The 19,667-nt window shown below is 45.8% G+C and overlaps 1 protein-coding gene across 2 annotated transcripts in view; it reads right to left on the bottom strand.

Moving 5' to 3' along the window:
- PKIG (cAMP-dependent protein kinase inhibitor gamma) overlaps positions 1-19,667 on the bottom strand; it is an 80,513-nt gene that overhangs the window by 10,717 nt on the left and 50,129 nt on the right. Inside the window, exon 2 of one of the 2 annotated variants that reach the window (XM_046678765.1) lies at positions 11,018-11,087. The gene's annotated coding sequence lies outside the window, so the exon portion shown is untranslated. Of the gene's footprint in view, positions 1-3,885; positions 4,103-11,017; positions 11,088-19,667 lie in introns of those variants that run through there. The other variant, XM_046678766.1, reaches the window with a different exon arrangement.

Raw genomic sequence — 19,667 nt, 5'->3', positions numbered from 1 at the left:
CTCTGCACTCAGTTTCCTCCTCGGCAATGTGGGGATAACAGCCACAACCTGCGGCTCAGGGGGCTGTTGTGAGATTCAGTGAGACGACATGCATGGAGTCTCACAAGGTACATGGAACATAAGAGGCATGCAACTAATAAATCATGAGTATGCTCCGTTTTTGTTGGGTGACTTACCAGTAAAACTGTCCTTTTGACATTTTCATTAAACTCCTTTGTTTTTACTCTATGTTTAATGGTGCTTAGAAGGCCCAAACTTATACTTCCTTCTTTACTGCTTTACAGGGCTGAGTGGAATATAAGTTCCACAAAAACGGCTGTCCTGGCTGCCACATGCAGTGGGTGTGCAGCTCTATCTACATCATATCAGTGGCCAAAGGTCTAGCTCAATCAGACCCCTGATGAGTCCCTTTCTCCCAGCTTCCTTTCCCCTCATCTGAATAATGAAGGTTGAAATACGATCTGAGTCTCCTCCAGTCCTGACATTGCATTCATTCATTGTTTAGTGAGGACCTTCCGTACACTGGCACCGTGCCGGTATGGGGTATACATTGGAGACTAAAAGACATTTACAATTTGATAAGAGAAAAAGGCATCGAACAGTAAATGAATCTAGCATCACCGACTGTGATAAGGGCTATGGAAGAATAGAGTTCTCTGTATGTGAATAGTTCAGTTAAAGGTTGCATGGTTGGGAAAGGCCTCCTTGAGGAGGTGACCGTGGGCTGGGTCAACAGCCAATCTGGGTCTGGAGAGATGCAGCAGTAGCTCCTGTCTCAGCCCGAGCCCTCTGGGGCGCTGAAGAGTAAAGATGCTCTTTCACTCCTCACCCTCAGGTCTTAGTGCCTTCCTGGGGTCTGAACGCTTATGAGGCATTGGACCCTGAACGTCCTGGATGGAAGGGAGGAGCCCCTGTACTCAGCTTCCCAGACCCTGGTGCCCGGGCTCAGAGGCTGCGGTTCCCGCAGGTGCTTGCTCTGGGCACTGTCAGGCTTCCCCACAGGAAGCCACCTTCTCCCTTGGTCTTTAATTCTCCCCTAGTTTTGAAAACTGAAGAGGCCCCAGGCTCTGCCAAGAGCTACACGGTCTGTTCCAAGTCTGCAGCTATTAGTCCTCATTGCTCAGGCAGATTCCATTACTGCTCCAAACTGTTTTCCAAATATACCAGAAAGGTCATTTCCTGTTTTCTTTTTTTTTTTTAATTAAATATTTGCAGAGACCATACAAAAAGAAAGCAGACCATTTCACAGAGGACACAGAGCACAGAGTGGGATTTGGTCCCATGGGAGAGGCCTCCTGGGGATGGGGGAAATGCTCTCTAAGGCCTCTCTGAGGGACGAAAGGGCTGTGGACACCTGATGGAAATACCAGGGCCTAGTGAGCTGGCATTCCCCAAATTCAAAGGGAAGCAGCTCTTCTCTGTGATGGGCAGCCAAAACCAGAGAGGCACGGAGGCCGGCAGGAAACTCAGGGCCCCAGACTGAGTACATTCCAAGAACCTGGGAAAGGGCAGGGCGGCTGGTCTAGCCATGTGCAGCCTGCTGGGGACCAGCACCAAGCTCTATCTAGTGCCCTAGGGGCACACCCAGAGCCGAGTCACCAGAGAGGCGCCCGCCTCCTGCCAGAGCGGTGCCTGATGCCCTTCAGAGAACGGCCCCGAGAAAGGCCTCACTTGGAGGCAGTCAGGCAGGGCCTTGGCCTTGGCAGCCAAAGGGCCAGAGGGCCAGAGCCACAAAGCCCCGAGTATAGGAGTGGAGACCAACTTTGGGGGCCACTCAGGGAGGAAGAAAGGGCAGGGTGCTGGAGTCAAGCAAGTCCTCAGTGACTTCTGGGTGGCTGGCCCTTCTTCTCACATCACTCTCCTCCAGGGGCCTCCAAACACCACACCCTCTGGGCCTCCCTCCAACCTCTCGGGGCCACTTCTCAACCCTCCTCCACAGAGGCGCCTCCTCCCTTAGGGACCTTGGTGTTAGAGGGCCCCCAGGACCAGGACCAGGCCTGGGTCCTCTTCTCTCTATTTGCTCCCTGGGAGTTCTTACCCTTTCCCTTAATAGTATATGTTGGGGTCAGCCCGGGGGTGCAGCGGTTAAGTGCGCATGTTCCGCTTCGGCAGCCCGGGGTTCGCCGGTTCGGATCCCGGGTGCGGACACTGCACCGCTTGGCGAGCCATGCTGTGGCAGGCGTCCCACATATAAAGTAGAGGAAGATGGGCATGGATGTTGGGTCAGGGCCAGTCTTCCTCAGCAAAAAGAGGAGGACTGGCAGCAGATGTTAGCTCAGGGCTAACCTTCCTCAAAGGAAAAAAGAATAGTATATGTTGATGATTCCCAAAGAGCCCCAGGCCTCTTCTAGACTTGCCAGTCTAACTGCCTACTTAACTCCCTTGGGCATCTCACCAGCATTTCAAACTTCACATGTCAAGTCATAAGCCTGCCCCCTCCTGCCTTCCCGAGCTCAGCAAAGGCACCATCTGTCTCAACTGCTTGAGCTGGAAACCTGGAGCCATCCTGGATTCCTCCTCCTTTTTCACCACTCATGACTGTACTCATGTACAATCTGTCAACAGGTCCTGTCATTTCTACTTGCAAAACAGAGCCTGAATCTTCCCATCTCTCCCGTCCACACGCACCATGTGGTCTCCATCATCTCTCATCTGCACCCCTGGTGCAGCCTCTTCACTGCATCCCTGCTTCCACCTTGCCCTCAGCCCAAGGTCTATTTTCCGCACAAGCTGCCAGGGTGATGTTCACAAATCAGGCATTGGGTCATGTGACTCCCCTGCTTCACTCAACCTTTGATGCTTTTCTATTCCACAGCTGGCAAAATCCAAACTCTCTGCACCAGCCCCCAAAGGCCTGCATTGATCTGGCCCTGCCTTCCTCTGCGTCCTTTTGTCTCATTTCTACTCTCTTTTGGTCCATTGTGTTCTTTAATTCCCCAAACCAGCTAAGTTCTTCCTGACCTCAGGGCCTTCACAAGACTGTTCCCTCTGTCTAGAACATTCTCTGTCACTCTGCTCTTTATAGAGCCTCATAAGTGGATTCCTGGCCCTGTGTTTTCAAATTTTCCTGCTTTAGGACGCTGACACAGGGGCCCTGTGGGGCAGGAAACCCCTGAGTCCCTCTGTCCACCACTACTGCATGTTGGGAAGGCCTGGCAGAGCCACCTGGAGTCTTGCATGGTGCAGTGGACACAGCAGGGCCTTTGGGGTCACTCAGCTTCTGCCCCTACAGCTTGGCAACTCACCTGACCACAGATTACTCTCCTGTAAAATGTGGGTCTAACAACTGCCTCGAAAGGTAGTGTGGGGAATAATGAGAGCCAGCTTTTATGGAGTCCTTACCGCATGCCAGCCTGTGCTAAGCCTCTTACAGGCATTATCTCATTTAATTTTACAGCAGGTCTATGAAGTAGAAAGCATTATTATTCCTGTTCTATAGAAAAAGAAACTGCGGTGCTGAGAGGTTAAGTGGCTTGCCCAAGGTCACGTTCCCACCAGGTGAAGGGCGGGGCTGAGCCTGTACTGTTAGGCTGGAAAGCACGGAAATGAATAACATCACGCCTGGCACGTAGTAAGGGTTTTCTCCCCTTTTTCTCCTCTATCCCCAAGCTCAAAGTAAGGCATTTCTGAAGAAAGGGCAAGAAAGCAATGAAGTCTCAAGAAAACATTCTATGATGCTACGAAAACATATAGGCACATGTATCTTACCCGTGCCTAAACAAAACTCTATTTAGAATTTTCAGCTGGATGTAAAAATATTCAGAACGTTTCCAGTGACATCGGGTTGATTCTCTGAATTCTGCCCCCAAATTCTATTTTTTGTTATCTAACTTCACAGAAACAGTAAAAATAATTATTTTTGGGTACAAATTTTAAAACTCTCACCCTCTCAGCAGCAGTATCTCACCCAGTGGCAGGGCACTGTCGGTACTTCGTGCAGGCCTGGGGCTGGGCACGGGGCCGTGATCCCGACTCTTCAATCCACGTAAGTGTGTGCTTCTGTGGAGGTCTTTGGAAAGAACCAGAACTATCCAGCTTGATTACTACTTGGGGACCAGGCATGCTGGGTCTCCCCAGGCCTCCTGCTGTTTACACATTATCTGAACCTGGTGAGGACGCAGCAAGGTTCCCAGAGACTGGCAGTCCCTGTCACACTGTGGAGGGCGGGCAGGAAGGGAAAGTGAGATCACTTCCAAGCAGGCCGGCCAAAGGTCCAGGGGCTGGACTGAGCTCCAGCTCTGCCGATGCCAGGCTGGGCGCCTCTGGGCAAGTTCTTCCCCCGCAAACCTCGGGGATCTCAAGTGTGGAATGAAGGGGTAAATTGTGCATCTCTGTGGTGGTTCTGAACTACGCCTGCAAATTCTTTGGCAGTCCTCCTATCAAGAAGTGGAATCTAATTTGCATACTCTAGAATGTGCTGGCCTTAGTGACTTGCTTCTAACCAGGAGAATGCACCAGAAGTGATGCTGTGTGACTTCCAAAGATGAGGTTAGAAAAGGTGACATGTCTTTCACCTGGTTCTCTCTTGGGACACTTGTCTTGGAACTTTGAGCTGCATGAAGGAAATCTGAGGCTGCCATGCTGCGAGGTAGCTCCAGCCCCATGAAGTGACCACATGGAGAGCCCCGAGACAGCACAGAGAGAGAGGCAGCTGGCAATCCCCAGCTGCGCTGGCCCAGAGCTACTCAGGCACCAGCCACTATCTAACTGCAACTGCAGGAGAGACCCAAGCCAGAACCGTCCAGCCAAGCTGTTCCAAAATTCCTGCCCACAGAAACCAGGAAAGACAACAAATTGCTGTTGTTTTAAACCACTAAGTACTGGGGGTGATGTGCTGCACAGTAACGGGTAACCAGTGAGCTCTACAGTTACCTCCAGCCCTGGAGAACCTCTCCAGTTCCTCTAGAATTCTGTAAAAAGCAAGCCAAAAATCCACTGTGGAGGATGAAAAGAAGCAAGGTATCATCTTTAAAATATTAATTCATTCATTCACTCACTCATCCAAAGACATTTTAGCGATCACTCCATGTGAACCAGGCTTGGGACTAGACGCCATGGATATGAAACCAGTAAGACACCACTGTGCCCCTGAGGGAAGTTCATGGTCTAGTTAGGGAGACTGACTCATAAACCATAATTCTCAGCCAGTGCTGGTGGTGGGACACATCAGAATTAGCAGAATCACGGGGCGACAGTTTCAAACTACACCCCTCGCCTTCCTCAGGTATTCTAATAACGCCAGCTGGGGAGATGCGGGTGTGCTTTCCAGCTGATGGTCACTGCCCTCGTCAGCCTCCGTCACCAACGGGAGCCTGGCAGAGCCCGCACGCGCGGTGAGAGAGAAAACAACTTAGGGACCACTTCTGAATATAAATCTTTAAAATAAGAATCTTTAAAAAGCTTGGTAGTTGAGAGCATGTGTATACGGCAGAGTGGGGCGCAGGGGCCAGCCATTGACACACAGTCACTAATTTTAAGGAAGTTATTCCCTCCTCTCCTTTATCTTTATAGTTATCGCCCACCGGGCACTGGGGACTCAGCAAAGAACAAAGACTCTGCTCCCATGAAGCTCACGTTCTAGTGGAGCAACTCACACTAACAAATAAACAGAGAATCAGGTGGCAAAGCGCTATGGGGATAGGAAGTGAGAGGGGAGTGCGGTTTTCTAGAGTGGACAAGGAGCCTCCGTGATAGAGGTGACACGGTACAGAGACCTGAGGGAAGGAGGCAGGCAAGTACGTGGGGAAAGTGTGCCAGGCAGAGGGAACAGCATGCAGGAGGCGGGCCTGCCTGGCGTCCAGAAAGATTCTAAGGAGGCCACTGGGCTGCGGGGCAGTGAGCTGGGGAGAGAGAAGAGTGAATGAGGCCGGGACCTTCCAGGGTGTTGGAAGACAAGGCTGACTCTGAACTCTGCTCTGATTTCGATTTTACCCTTTCACTGGCATTTCTAACTGGATGCTTTAATGCTTTCCTTGCGTGCCGGTTTTCAGAGTCTTCTCCCGAGTGTGGGGTGAGTGAAGCCTCGGGGGCAGCGAGGGCATCTCTTCACACGTCATTCACAGGCACAGACACCAGATGCCCAAAGGCACTGCCAACAGGGCTCGCGGCCCTCCTGTCTTAAGCTGAAGGAGAAACAAAGCTGTCTTCCATTCTTCCTGCCCGAGATAGAAGTAGAGTTCAGAATCCACAAACGCAACACAGGGAAAGACCAATTTATCAACAGCCTCCCTGGAAACCTGCAAGAGCGACATGTTTGCAGGCCAGGGACCACCCTACCTGAGCAGAGAGTGTAGATTCACCTGTGCCTTTGGCCCATATTAACAGTTTGCACAAGATTCCCAGACCACTTCCACCCCTGGCCTCCAGGCACTGAGGCTTCATGGGGCGGCCAGCCCTCAGCCTAAGTGTTCTGTGTGATTCCTAGTGGCCCAGGACAGAGATTCCTCAGCCTGCGCATCCTCTTCCCTGAGCCAGCAGAAAACACAAGAGCTCCCTGATCTGCCACAATGCAGCTGCTGATACAGGTTCAATGTTTGGCTTCTCAACTGGTTCCAAAAGGACAGGTACCCTGACTTTCTTGTTTGTCACTGTATCCCCAGCATCCAGCACAGCTCCTGACACATGGAAGATGCTCAATGAATATATTGCTATGAATGAATTAATGAACAAACAAAATAAGAATTTAAGAACATCAACACTCTCAAACCAGTGATTAAAATAACCAGCTAAGCCCTGGCTCCTGACCAAATAAACAACAATGGTAATAATAAAATAAAAACAGCTACCGTTTACGAGGTACATATACTATGTATCACACATGGAAACAAATGCTTTCCATATGTCTCTCATCTATGCTGCACAGTAGCCCTGTGCAATTAGATGCCCTTTACACAGAGCCAGGACCTACCGGAGCCTGCATTCACACCCAGGCCTGGCTGCCTCCTAGGCCCAAGGCCCCAAAGGCAGCGCCTCTTTGGCTCAGGGAAGCAGAGGATGTGGGAGCCCTAGGAAAAGGTGAGCGGAAAGGGGCTGAGGTGGCAGGAGGGGACTGACTGGAAGAAGAAAGGGAGGTTGTCCTTTGTCTCCTCCTCGTCATCTGACCTGCTAGAGTTCTGCTCTAGCACTCAGATACAGACTATCCCTTCATTCCTTCAGGCATTCATTCAACATTTACTAAGTACGTACTCTTTCCAGAAATGGTACTGAAGGTATTTTGAGAGGCACTGCATTATTTCACCCTCACAACAGAGAGCCCATGGCTCAGAGAAGAGCATGGGTCCTCCAACCAGTCAGGAGCTGAATCAGGACTTGAATCTATGTTTCTTCATCCTGATTCAGTGTGCATTCTTTAGGACAGTACGTTCTGGTGATGGCTTTGTCTTGAGGGGGATGATGCTGCGCCTGTCTCCTCCCTATCAGAGAATTGTTCTGTTACCAAACCCCCTGCCCCTGTGGCTTCTTTCAGCACAAGTGACTAACTCCATCTGGTCAAATAAGGCCAGGCACTGTAACGATGGGGACAAGACACTTTCAGAGTGATTTACTGAGCACCTACCACAGCACGTGCTGCATACATAGGCCTCCTAAACGTTTTCTAAAACAACGAATGAATGGGGTCAGCCCAGTGGTGTAGTGGTTAAGTTCGTGTGCTCCGCTTCAGCAGCCCAGGTTTGTGGATCCCGAGCGTGGACCTATGCACTGCTTATCAAGCCATGCTGTGGTGGCGTTCCACATACAAAATAGAGGAATATTGGCACAGATGTTAGCTCAACGGCAATCTTCCTCAAGCAAAAAACAAAGATTGGCCATATAGATGTTAGCTCAGGGCCAATCTTCCCTACCAAAAAAAAAAAAAGAAGAAGAAAAGAAAGAAAGAAAAGGCGAAAAAGAATGAATGAATGAATCAGGAGAGATACACAGTGGATCTGCTAACATGAAATGTTCGAGACAACATGCAGTTGTAAGTTCTCCAGTGCCGGACAGGATCCCATGCTGCTGGCTCTTAAATTTCCAAGAGTGACAGGCATCTACATGAGCGCCCTTCATATCAACAACCACAGTAGGGCAGAGAGAGAAACCAAGCCAGGGATTCAGATGACAGAAGAAAGATCCTGTGTTGAACTAGTCCTGGTTCTGACACCAGTGGAGAAACACAGCCCCGTGAAACCATCATCATTTTACAGTCACTTGCTGAGAAGAGCCTATTTGACAGGCGATGCTGACAAGTGGAAATTACTCACAAAAAAACTTGTCTTTTGCCTATGTCAACCCCAAATTCAGGAATATCAAAGACATGCTCGTAGCTTCTTAGCTAATAAAGCCATTTATAAAATACATTAGAGCCAAATTTCATTTGCCTAATTATTCCCCAGGGAATGACTCACTCCAGATCACTAAGATTCCCACACTGTTACTCTTTTAACATCAAAACCTTATCTGGAGACAGAAGGCAGATCAGTGGTTGCCTAGGACTCGGGAGGGCTGGGGGCTTGGGTGGGTGATGAGTAAAGGGTGTGGGGTTTCTTTCTGGTGTAATGAAAATGTTCTAAAATTGACTATGGTGACAGATGCACAACTCTGTGAATAGACCAAAGGCCATTAAGTTGTACACTTTAAATGGGAGAATTGCATGGTATGTGAATTATATCCCAATAAAGCTGTTAAAAAAAAACCCTTATCTGAATTATAATGGATAGAAATTCTTCTCACGTATTGCACTAATGCATTAATGCACTATCCACTAACTTTTTCTTAATAATTTAAGATGACTGCCGTGAGCAGTTTTTCGGGTCTGCTATAATACAGCAATGTTCTCTGTATTACAATATACAGGGCAGTTTGCCCTACACTAAATAGTCCCATATTTTTTCTGCTTGCTTTACTTTTTTCTAAAAATGCCCTTTACTTTCATCATAAAGCTTCATGGTTAAGCTCATGTGCTTAGGTCATGTGTCACTTACTGACTTATTGGCTATGTGATCTCTGATGAGTTACTAGATCTCTCTATGCCTCAGTTTCTCCATAGGTAAAATAAGAATACCAACCTCAGTGGAGGGTTGTGAGGATGAAAGAAGATAACATATATAAAATATTTAATGCTGTTCTTGGCAATGGTACACCAGATTGAATTTTAGCCACCACCACTATTCTCACTGTTGTCAGCGTAGCTGCCTGGAGCAGCCTTTCTGAGCTAGGGATTCAGGAACCCGAAAACTTGCATAGTGTGTTCAGTATACCTGGCGCGTTCAGTGAGATGCAACAGGGGCTGGGGTGCAATTTCATGATTTGACTTTGGGACATCCCATGGGATGGCTCCAAGGTTCAGTGATATCAGGTAATTTGTCCTAGTTCACCCCTAAACTTTCCATAAACTTTTCTAGAAAAACCTAGAGGTTTCTTGGATGACGTATCCCAAGATCCTGGCATCTGGGAGGCTGGTGCCCAAGGAGACACAGTGGCCCACAACACTTTAGGCTCTCTCTAGACCATTAGGTTTTAAAATTCAGAGGTTACAGGCACATTTGTGAATCTGAGGAAAGCCACGGACACTTTGCCCAGAAAAGTATATATACACACACATACAAAACTGTACCCATGATTACAGGGGAATCTTGAATTCCAGAAGCCAACTATAAACCCCTAGTTAAAAACCCCTGCTCTAGACTTCATACAACCCCAGCATCCTCAAGGTTCGGTGGCTCTGGGCCCCAGGGCTCTCACAGCAGCCGGAACAGGAGGCCCTCTAGAGGCTTGCCCTCCTAACTGGCCTTGGCCAGATAAACAGTCCTGGGAGCGGACTGCTGCATCCTAGTCCCTGCAAACATCTGCATCCAGGGGATTCCCAGGGGGCACTGAGTCAGAACAGGACGCAAGCCTGGTGGCTTGGGAAGCTAGGGTAGGGCAAGGCCCAGAAGCCTTGCTGATAAGATAAGCAGCTGGGGAGTTCCAATGCCAGGGCAGCTGCCCGCCAGGCAATACTCTCACTCTGCCAACAGCGAACAGGAATCTTAGGAGAGGTGTTAGAGGCAGGCTAGGCTAGAGGGAATTCAAAGGAGCTCAAAATCCCCCAAATGCCCGGGACTGCTAGGTCTTGGACAGAGAAATAAAGGCTGGAGATTCTGCCCTAACTACAAGGAGACAGAGCTGAAAGGGGGTGGGCGGGTTGGGGGCAGGGGAGGTGGGTGAATCACGGATCAGAGACTTCAAAATTAACTTATGCCAGAAACATTTAGATACCACAAAAATATGAACACTGATCCAAAGGGGCCGTACTTCCAGGCAGGCCACTCATGTTCTATGAACTGCAACTTTCTTCCAACTGGAAGGGACCCTCACAAACCCTCCTCATCAGACCACTGGGCTGTGCTTATTTCTTCTTCTGCTTTTTTCTTTTTTTTTTTTTTTCGCTGAGGAAGATTGGCCCTGAGCTAACATCTGTTGCCAATCTTCCTCTATTTTATATGTGGGACGCCACCACAGCATGGCTTGATGAGTGGTGTGTAGGTCTGCACCCAGGATCTGAACCTGCAAACCCCAGGCCACCAAAGGGGAGCACACAAACTTAACCACTATGCCACCAGGCCAGCCCCTGTGCTTGTATCTTTGGGCTGAGTTTTGCTTGCTTTTGCTCCTCTATCACAGTATTAAAATTCCCATAATGTACCCTAGTCTTTATGAAAATAGCATTACAACAAATGGTGGACAGGAAAGTTGGCATCATGCCCAAATTTGCTACTAACGCCTATGTATGATTCCTTCTGCTTCAGAAGATGGTTGCAGAAACCCATTCTCTTGTAAGCCACCAGACGTAAACTGTCTTTCTGACGCTGTAAAGAAAGCGTCTGTGAAATTGCAGCATGACGTTGCACACCTTCTGAACAGGGCCATCCTGCCTGTGCTTCGCGAGGCAGGGACCTATTCCTATTGGAACCTATTTCTTTTCCTTCTTGAAACAAACGTATTTGCACAAACACTTGCGGTGCTATGACAGAGTGGTATGAACAATGCAACTACCCACCTGGTTTAGTTTCTTTTTCCTGCTCGCATCTCTTCAGATTTTCCACTGTTGACTAATCAGTGTGGAAATTCTAAGGAACCAGAAGAAAAACAAAAGTTAGAGGCAGACATACTCTAGCATTGTAAACTGAAACAATATTTTGGGACAAGTTAACAATATCTCCTAAGATTTTAAAGGGCACATCCTCTGGGTGAGTCAAATACCTAGGATTTATACTATAGATATGTTCAGAGAAGTAAAAGGATGCTCAGTAAAACATATTGTGTAATAGCAAAAAAAGAGGAAACAACTTAAATGTCTGTTAAGAGGAAAAGAATTTAACTATGGTGTATCAATACAATGAGAAACTATACAGCCACTATAAAGAATGAGGGAGATTTCGTCGTACTGACATGGAAAAATGGACATGCTTTGTTCTTTAAAAATAGTGTAAAATTGCATACATTATCATTTTTACTAAAAAATACGGACATGACTGTTTATGCTTAGAAAAAAAGTACGGCATTTGTGTACAGACACATTTTTTTGTTTCCACATAGAAAAAGGCAGGAACAGTGGCTCTCTCTGGGACTCAGCAACTGAGGGAAAAGGAGTGAAAAATTTTCACTTTTTACATTAACTATTTGTGTTTTGGTTGAAAACTTTTAAGGAGGCAGACATAACTTTCATAATCATTAAACACGCTGTCTATCTAAAATTCTAAAATATCAAGAGTAAGGGCAAAAGATATTTTCAGACAAAGACTGAGCAAGGTCATCATTCCCAGACTTCAAGAACATTCTCCAACAGAAAGGAAACTGAACACAGAAAATAAGTGAGATTTTTAGGATAAACAGTGGGCAAAGAAATTAGTAAGTATATTGGTAAATTTAATGAAGTACTGATTTAGCGAAACAAAGCTAAATGGGGAAATAAAAACAATTTTGACAATATTATATATTTGATAATAACAACACTGAAAACGGAAGAGACCAGAGTTAAAACTTTCTAAGGTCTTTGATTATTCACTTATATAGAAATATTATTTCACTTTAGAATATGTCCATGATGCATATTAAAATTTTAAAGGTAAAAACAACAAAATATAGAAATAGAATGCGTAAGTCCCACACTAGTTAGCATGCTCCTAGGTAGAAAAGCCTAATTGTCTAAAAATGCCAATCCTTCCCAAATTCCTACATAATTTCAATAAGAATACCAATAGTTTTTTTGGAGGGGGGAAATAGATAAAATTACTTTAAAGTTCATATGCAATAATAAATATCCAAAAAAATTAGCCAAGAAATAGTAAAGAAAGCTATAAAAAATGAATACCTAGGGGATTTGTCTTATAAGATAATAAAAATTTATTATAAACACATTATAAGTAAAAGATACGGTATTAACATAAAAATAGACAAATAGGCCTATGGATGAGAATGGCAAGTTCAGAAATTGATACAATAAAGGAACTTATTTATGACAAAGATGAGATTTCAATGTATAATAGAAAAGACGGCTTTTCTTTCTTACTATTATAAACATAAATTTCAAAGGGATTTAAGGTTCAGGATGAAATTAATTAAAAGCACAGGAGTATGAGAAGAACATTTAGGAAAATATTTATATAACTTTGAGGTGGGGAAATTATTCTTAACAAGAGAAATACAGACACTACGAAGAGAAAAATAGAAAAAAATCTAATGAATAACAGATGAGGAGAAATATTTGCAACAGATATGGAATCCTTAATATATAAAAATATATTGAGTTTGGCCCTGTGGCCGAGTGGTTACGTTTGCGCGCTCCGCTTTGGTGGCCCAGGGTTTTGCCGGTTCGGATCCTGGGCGTGGACATGGCACCGCTCATCAGGCTATGTTGAGGCAGCATCCCACATGCCACAACTAGAAGGACCTGCAACTAAAATATGTAACTATGTACTGGGGGTATTTGGGGGAGAAAAAGCAGGAAAAAAAAAGATTGGCAACAGTTGTTAGCGTGGGTGCCAATCTTAAAAAAAAAAATATATATATATATATATATATATAAAGAGCCCCTATAACTTGTTGAGAAAAAGACAAAAAATTCATAAGAAAAATGGGTGAAAGAAATTCACAGAAAAGGAAAATGGAAAGTCCAATGAACATGAAACAATGTTCAATTTCACTAGAGGTAAAGAATATACAAAGTAAGCAACTATGAGATACCATTTCCTCCCATCAGCTTGGTCACAAAATAAAAGAACAGAGATAGATGGAGGCACAGATAGAGGGAGAGATGGAGGGTGGGAAGGAAGAAGGGAAAGAATATCTAATATTGGTAAAGATTTAGGGAAATGGAAGTACTCATACTGCTGGGGAGAATGTAAATTACTAGAACTTTTTGTAAAGTAGGATGGTATTATCTATTAAAATGTCAAATACATACACCTTTTGACCCAGCAATACTATTTTGAAAAATGTAACCTATAAAAATAAAAGCACCAGTAAAGAAGGATATGCATATAAAGTTATTTAATACAACAAGATTTGTAGTGGAAAAAAATAGGTAACAACTTGAGTGTCTGTCAAAGGAGAAATGGTTGAATACATTGTGGTACCTCTAGATCCACAGCCCTGAAGCTATTTAAAAGAGTGAACTGGATTCACACCTACCCATGATGTATTATCTAGTGGGAAAAATAAATTGAAAAATAATTGACAAAGTATGATCCCACTTCTGACAAAACAAATAACCACATACATACACAAATCCTATATCCATTTAAACAGAAGCTTGGAGAAAGGTATGGAAGGATATACACCAAACTGATTACGGTGGTTATCTCAGAAGGATCGAAATGGGGAGTAGGGGGAGGGGAGAGATTATAACTTTTTCTTTATACATCTTCAAATTGTTTAATTAGTTACAAGGAGCACATGTATTACTTTAGGGAAAATTAATGAAGAAAATAAAAACAATAACAAAGAAATAAGCATATGAAAGCGCAGAAAGAACTATGTTACACACTACCGACTTATTTTTACATGGGCTAGTTAACTGCACTTATTGTCACCTGGTTTTTTGGTCAAAATAGAACAGATCCTCCAATCTATCATTTTAGTAACTGGAAGACGAATTTTTTTAAAAAAAAAGCTTCATAGAGGGAAAAAAGTGCACTTTATTTCCTAAGCATTTATGCCTTTTATTTAAAAAGGGGGGAAAAAATCTTACTTTAAAAAAAAAGAGAATTTCCCCCTTTAAAATCCAAAAGAAAGCCCAACGCTTTGGCTTGAAACTGCCCTGTTGAGGTGGTGTGTGGGCTGGTTCTGCGCTGTTGACTGTTTTCCACGGCTCAGTGCCCTTGACTGCCTTCCTCCCCCAAACCTAATTAAATACACTCCTGGGAGCGCACCAGCTGCTGGGGACCAGAGCCCTGCAAACCACGGAGCTCTGCTCACAAAGCTCTCTTGGTCTCCAAGCAAACGCTCTGGCTTCTCTATCAAATGGGTCCTGCAATCTAGAGAAGTGAAATGGACTGTTTTGCAAACCATTCTGATGGAAGGAGAAAGGAGAGGAAATGGTTTATCCCAGTGGATGAAATAAAGGAGAAAAGAAGAGGAAGGGCATTCCCGACGAGCTCTTGAAGGAGAGCCACCTATGCTGAACATGCCATTTCAGAGTTACCTGTAAGGGGCACTCTGCCTTTCCCCGGTGGAACGCTTTGCTTTTAACTTTTGTTGTCTTATTTCATTGATGATAAATATTTCATTGAAATAATAACGATACCTCACATTACAGCACGTCGTATTTTACAAAGCACTGTAAGATATCTTACTTGATCTTCACAATGACCCTGGGATCAGATCAGTATCAGTCCCATTTACAGATGAAAATGCGGCCCAGAGGAATTAAGGATCTTTTTAGGTCACACAGCAGCTTGGTAACAGAGCTGCAACACAGTCAGGTCTCCAAACCCCAAATCCCGTAGGGAGCTCAGATTTGAAATCAGACAGAAAGAGAAACTACAGGCAAGTCAAGGAATAAAAACAGGCTCTTGGGAGTAACAGACTCTTCCTGCCCCTTACGAGAAAATTATAGACTAGGAGAAACATTCTATGCCACCTCAGACAGAAACTGTCCTCGTATACCGGAACACAGCTGAATAAGGGCAGGAAATCCCCTTTAAAGACATCCCACGTCTGCCCAGCCACAACCTTCAATGCCGCTAGACCTCTAAGGCCCTGGGGGACAGAGGACCTCTTTCTTCTCTGTGCCCTCAGGGCCCAGCCCTGGGTCTGGCACAGACTAGAAACCACTAAGTTTCTACCTCCATTACAGTTTCAAATCCATCTACATCTTTCAACTCCACCTCACCCTCCAGTCCTCCCCAGCATCAGTCATCTCCCCCTAACTACTGCGACTGCCTCCTCATTCTGCTCCACTCTTGCCTCCAGATCCATTCTCCACACAGCAGGCACAGCCTACATCCCCAGGCCCCCGCCTAATTCTCCCAACCTTAACCTGCACTCATTTCCCTCGTCCTTGCCCGTCTATGCTTTAGCCACGCTGGCCTCCTTTCAGGTTCTCCAACGTTCCACATGCTTTCCTGCCTTGGGCCCTTTCACATGTGTCCCTCTCTCTACCTGGATTCTTCCTTCCCAATCCACAGCACCACTCCACCCCCGCTCCTGCCTTAGCTCTTGGCATAACTGACTCCTCAAGTCAGTCTAAACAGCACCTCTTCAAGTAAGCCTGCCCTGACCACAACCTCCTCCTCGTCCATCACTCCCCATTTATTTCATAACCCTCCTTTTTGTCCTCGTAACACTGTCCACCTATCAACTTGCCCAGTGCCTGGCAGATATTAGCTGCTCACTAAATATTGGCTGACTTCATGAAAAATTTATTGATGTGGATTGAAGGCTCGGCTCAAATGCTACTGTCCTCCACTTTCTCAGGCTTTCCATAGCATGTCCCTCTCTTGGGGCACAGAATCATGAGTTAAGAGTTACCTGAGTCTTTTTTCTTATCAGATTATGAGCTACTTATAAGTCGTATTTACCTTTGTGTCCCCCCATAGCATCTCACATAATGCCTAACATATGAAAGGTTCTTTACCAGTAGATGAATTCATGCATCCACACAAGAAAGTACAAATGGCTGCAGCGCTATTCAACGACAGATAATGGTTTCTCCTCCCCAAGGGACTGCAGCCCAGAAAAGGAGTACCTTTGAAATTTGCAAACAAACAGAGACTCTGCCCAGGAAGAAATTAAAATTAGAGCTAAACTTGAAATGCAATGGCAGTGTGTGGGTGAGGGGATGGCGGACAAGCATGTACTGCTAATGAGAGCTCTCACAGGCAAAAACCTTCTGGTGCCAAACTGGAAATGTGTATCAGAGATCTATAAAAAGTCATGCCCTCTGACCTAGCCACGCCTTTTTAAAAACTCAGAGCAGTGAAATCACTTGGTGATGACTTTAAGTGTTTTTCTGTACTGTCTAGTTTTCCTTCCATGAAGATCCTTTAATTTGTAGTCAGAAAAAAAAACACACGCACAATAAATGTTGTTAAGAACAAACCAAGAGAAAATCCAGTGGTGATTTTAGACAACAAAATCGCCCATCCCTGTTTCCTTACTACACCTGGGACTGCAGAGTCAGGGTTCGCTAAGGTGGGGCCACTGCATTTCATGAAGAAGAGTTCCTTGCTTCTGTCTGAAGCCATGGGGCATAGGAAGGTACCAGCCGTGAAAGCTTCGGCAGGGGGCAGCCCTCACTTCTCCCTAATACAAATGCTGGTAAAGCTCTGAGAGTCAGGAAACGGAGGGAGGTGTGGAGGTGATCAGCCAGCTCCAGAGCAGGTCCTCCACCCACTGGACACTGATCCACTGTAAGGATTCATTCACCTGCCTGTCTTCCCTGGTGCACTGAGAACTCCGCAAGACCAGAGGCTGTCTCATCAGTCTGCTCCTCTAGCCTCGTGCTTAGTACTCGTTGGCCCTCAGTACAGTTTACTGAATGTTAGAGACCACACCTATAAAGCACTAAACATAATGACTGACTCAGGTCCCTGCGACATAATAAGAATGCATTAGCTAACAAATACTTCATTTCTTTAGTGCCCTGAAGGTCCATTATTCAATTTGGAAAAGCCAAGCCGAAGACCAGTAATTTCTTGGAAGATTAGAGACTTCTGTGAAATAAAATCAGGAAATGCTGGCTTCTTCCAGTAAGAGTGGACACATTTTCACCTGCAATTTGGAATCACTTAGCATCACGCAGCTGACTGAAACTTCCAAAGAAACCACTCTTTGAAGGAGCACTACTCAAAGTTTTCACAAGGCATTTCTGAAAGATTTCCAGGAGGTAGTGAGCTCAGCCTTGGGTCATGATTAATGACTTGTTTCCAAGAACTTTAGATTTTCCACATCTGTCTCCACTTAGGAATCACTTCTGGCCCCTCGTGAAAACACTCAGCAGAGTTAATTGGGCGAGCTCAGCTCCTTGTCACACTCAGAAAGTAACACCTGCCACCAGCTTCTTCCTTAAGTGGCTGGGCCAGGGTCCTCTGTCCCAGGAGAATAGCACTCACTTCTGCTTTCGGCCTCAGTGCCTGACTGGGTGACAGGAAACAGCACTGACACTTGGTTCAAAGAGCCAGCAGGGCAGCTCCAGGGCCCATCACAGGGGGTTTCAACATTGATGAGTTGAGATGACTCCAGCTTCCTCATACGAACCCCATCCTATGACTGAGGGAGCAGGTGCCTGTGTACACTGGCCAACATTTTCTTTCTGGAAACCATCAAGTGGCTAACCCTGAGCATGTATTTTTGTGCCAACTAAAGAGTGTTATGAGCTCTACCCTATTTCATCCTCGTGGTACCCCTGTGAGGAAGGTATAATTGTGACCCCCACTTTACAGAAGACAACCAGCTTCTCTGAGAGGAGGTCATCCATCCAGGAAGTCTGAGCTAAGAGGTGGTGAGAGCAGAGCTCTTGTCTCCTACATTCCCCACTTCTCATTGAACTCTAGACAGTCTAAAGTGACAGAGACTGTCAACACCAACCAGCCCAGGGGTCACAAATGCAAATACCCAGAGGGTCAAAGGGGCAGGCAGGAGGCTAAAGAGTGCAACAGACTGGGTAAGTGAATGGTGCAGAAGGTAACTGGAGGACACACCTGCCTAAAGGCATTCAAATTAAACAGAAATAAAATCCAAAAGCAGGTACCCTTCCTTCCTTCCAGAATATCACCTCCTCACCACCACCTTAGGAAGAGGAATGACTTTTCTAATTAGCCAAAGTCTCAAGATCCTGGAGGACTGGGGCGAGGCAGAGGTGAGACCCGGGCCTTCCACTGCCCATGACCACGGGTGGTTTCATGGCAGCAATGGTCCACCTCCAAAAGGCTGAGTTGCTGGGGAAGACCATAGCTCTCAGATATGCCAAGGGGGCTTTGAGAATCCTCCTGTTAACTAATCTTAATTCAAACAAATAGTTTTTAAATACTGCATCCTCCTGAGGGTTAGGGTCTCTGATAGCCTTTAAGATAAAATCCCTTAAATTGCCAAGACCTGGAACTTTGGAACTCAAAATCCAAGGTTTGACAACTTCTTTTGCTTTTCTCTGTATTCCGGTTCTGGCCATCCTTTCCCTGCAGCAGCGGAGGCCAAGTCTCAGTGAAGGAAGGTGGAGGGGGGCAAGTAGAGATTTTCCCTCTCTTTTGCCAAGGTAGGAACCAGGATGGTGGGCTTTAAGTTAAAACCGAGTATGATGTGTCTCCTCTGTCCCTAGGGGCCAGGCTTTCTACCAGGTAATGGGGTGACAGCGACAGATGAGACAGACTCACAAGAGAGGGTGCACACGGTCTTGCAGAGACACGGTGAACTAAAGTTAGGCCAGTAATCACGGAAGCACAGCTCAGATAAATACGAGGAAGGCACTGAGGATAATACGGGAAGATAGAGTGGAGATGCCCCCAGTCAGTGGAGTTAGGGAATGATACTGACCACCTCGGTATGTAAAAGACTGAGCATAACGTGGGGCCTGGCCCTTACAAGGTGCTGAATACTGTTACTTCTTTTTCTCCTCCCTCCCTGTTGTGTGCACACATGCACACACACATCACACTGAGACTTTCTCCTTCTGCAGAGACCCAAAACCGGACAAAGCTATAAAAAACTCAGAAGTAACTTAATATTGCCTGTTTTACGTGGAAGGGGTTCAGAACAGGCCTCCCAAGATGTGCCACTTCGGCATGTGGAATATTTCGAGCTAAAGGCAGCTGAGACCCTATGGGCTCAAGAGAACCTCCTGCCTCTCCCTTAAAGAACTGAAATTGGAGCCTTGCCCATAATAAGAGTTATCTCCAGAAATAACTTTTTATGACCTATCTGTACGGCAGGGCCAACTTCTAATTACTGAACATCTGCTCTGCTTATCGTCCTGTGAATTCCCCTCCTCCCCTCTGAAGCCTCAGGCCCCATCCAATTCCTTAGTTCATATATACGTCCTCTACCTTTCTGTCTCTGAGTCTCTCATGTATGTGGGGTTCCTGTATGTACACAATTAAATTTGATTTTCTCCTATTAATCTGTCTCATGTCAATTTAATTCTTTGAACAGCCAGAAGACCCTAGAAAGGAAGAGGAAAATTTTTCCTCCTCCACAACGTCCTCTTTTAAGTG

Source organism: Equus quagga, chromosome 12, assembly GCF_021613505.1.
Source record: "Equus quagga isolate Etosha38 chromosome 12, UCLA_HA_Equagga_1.0, whole genome shotgun sequence".
In the NCBI taxonomy this organism is placed as follows: domain Eukaryota; kingdom Metazoa; phylum Chordata; class Mammalia; order Perissodactyla; family Equidae; genus Equus; species Equus quagga.
Note: the sequence above shows the minus strand (reverse complement) of the source record. Positions and strands in the feature narration are given on the sequence as shown.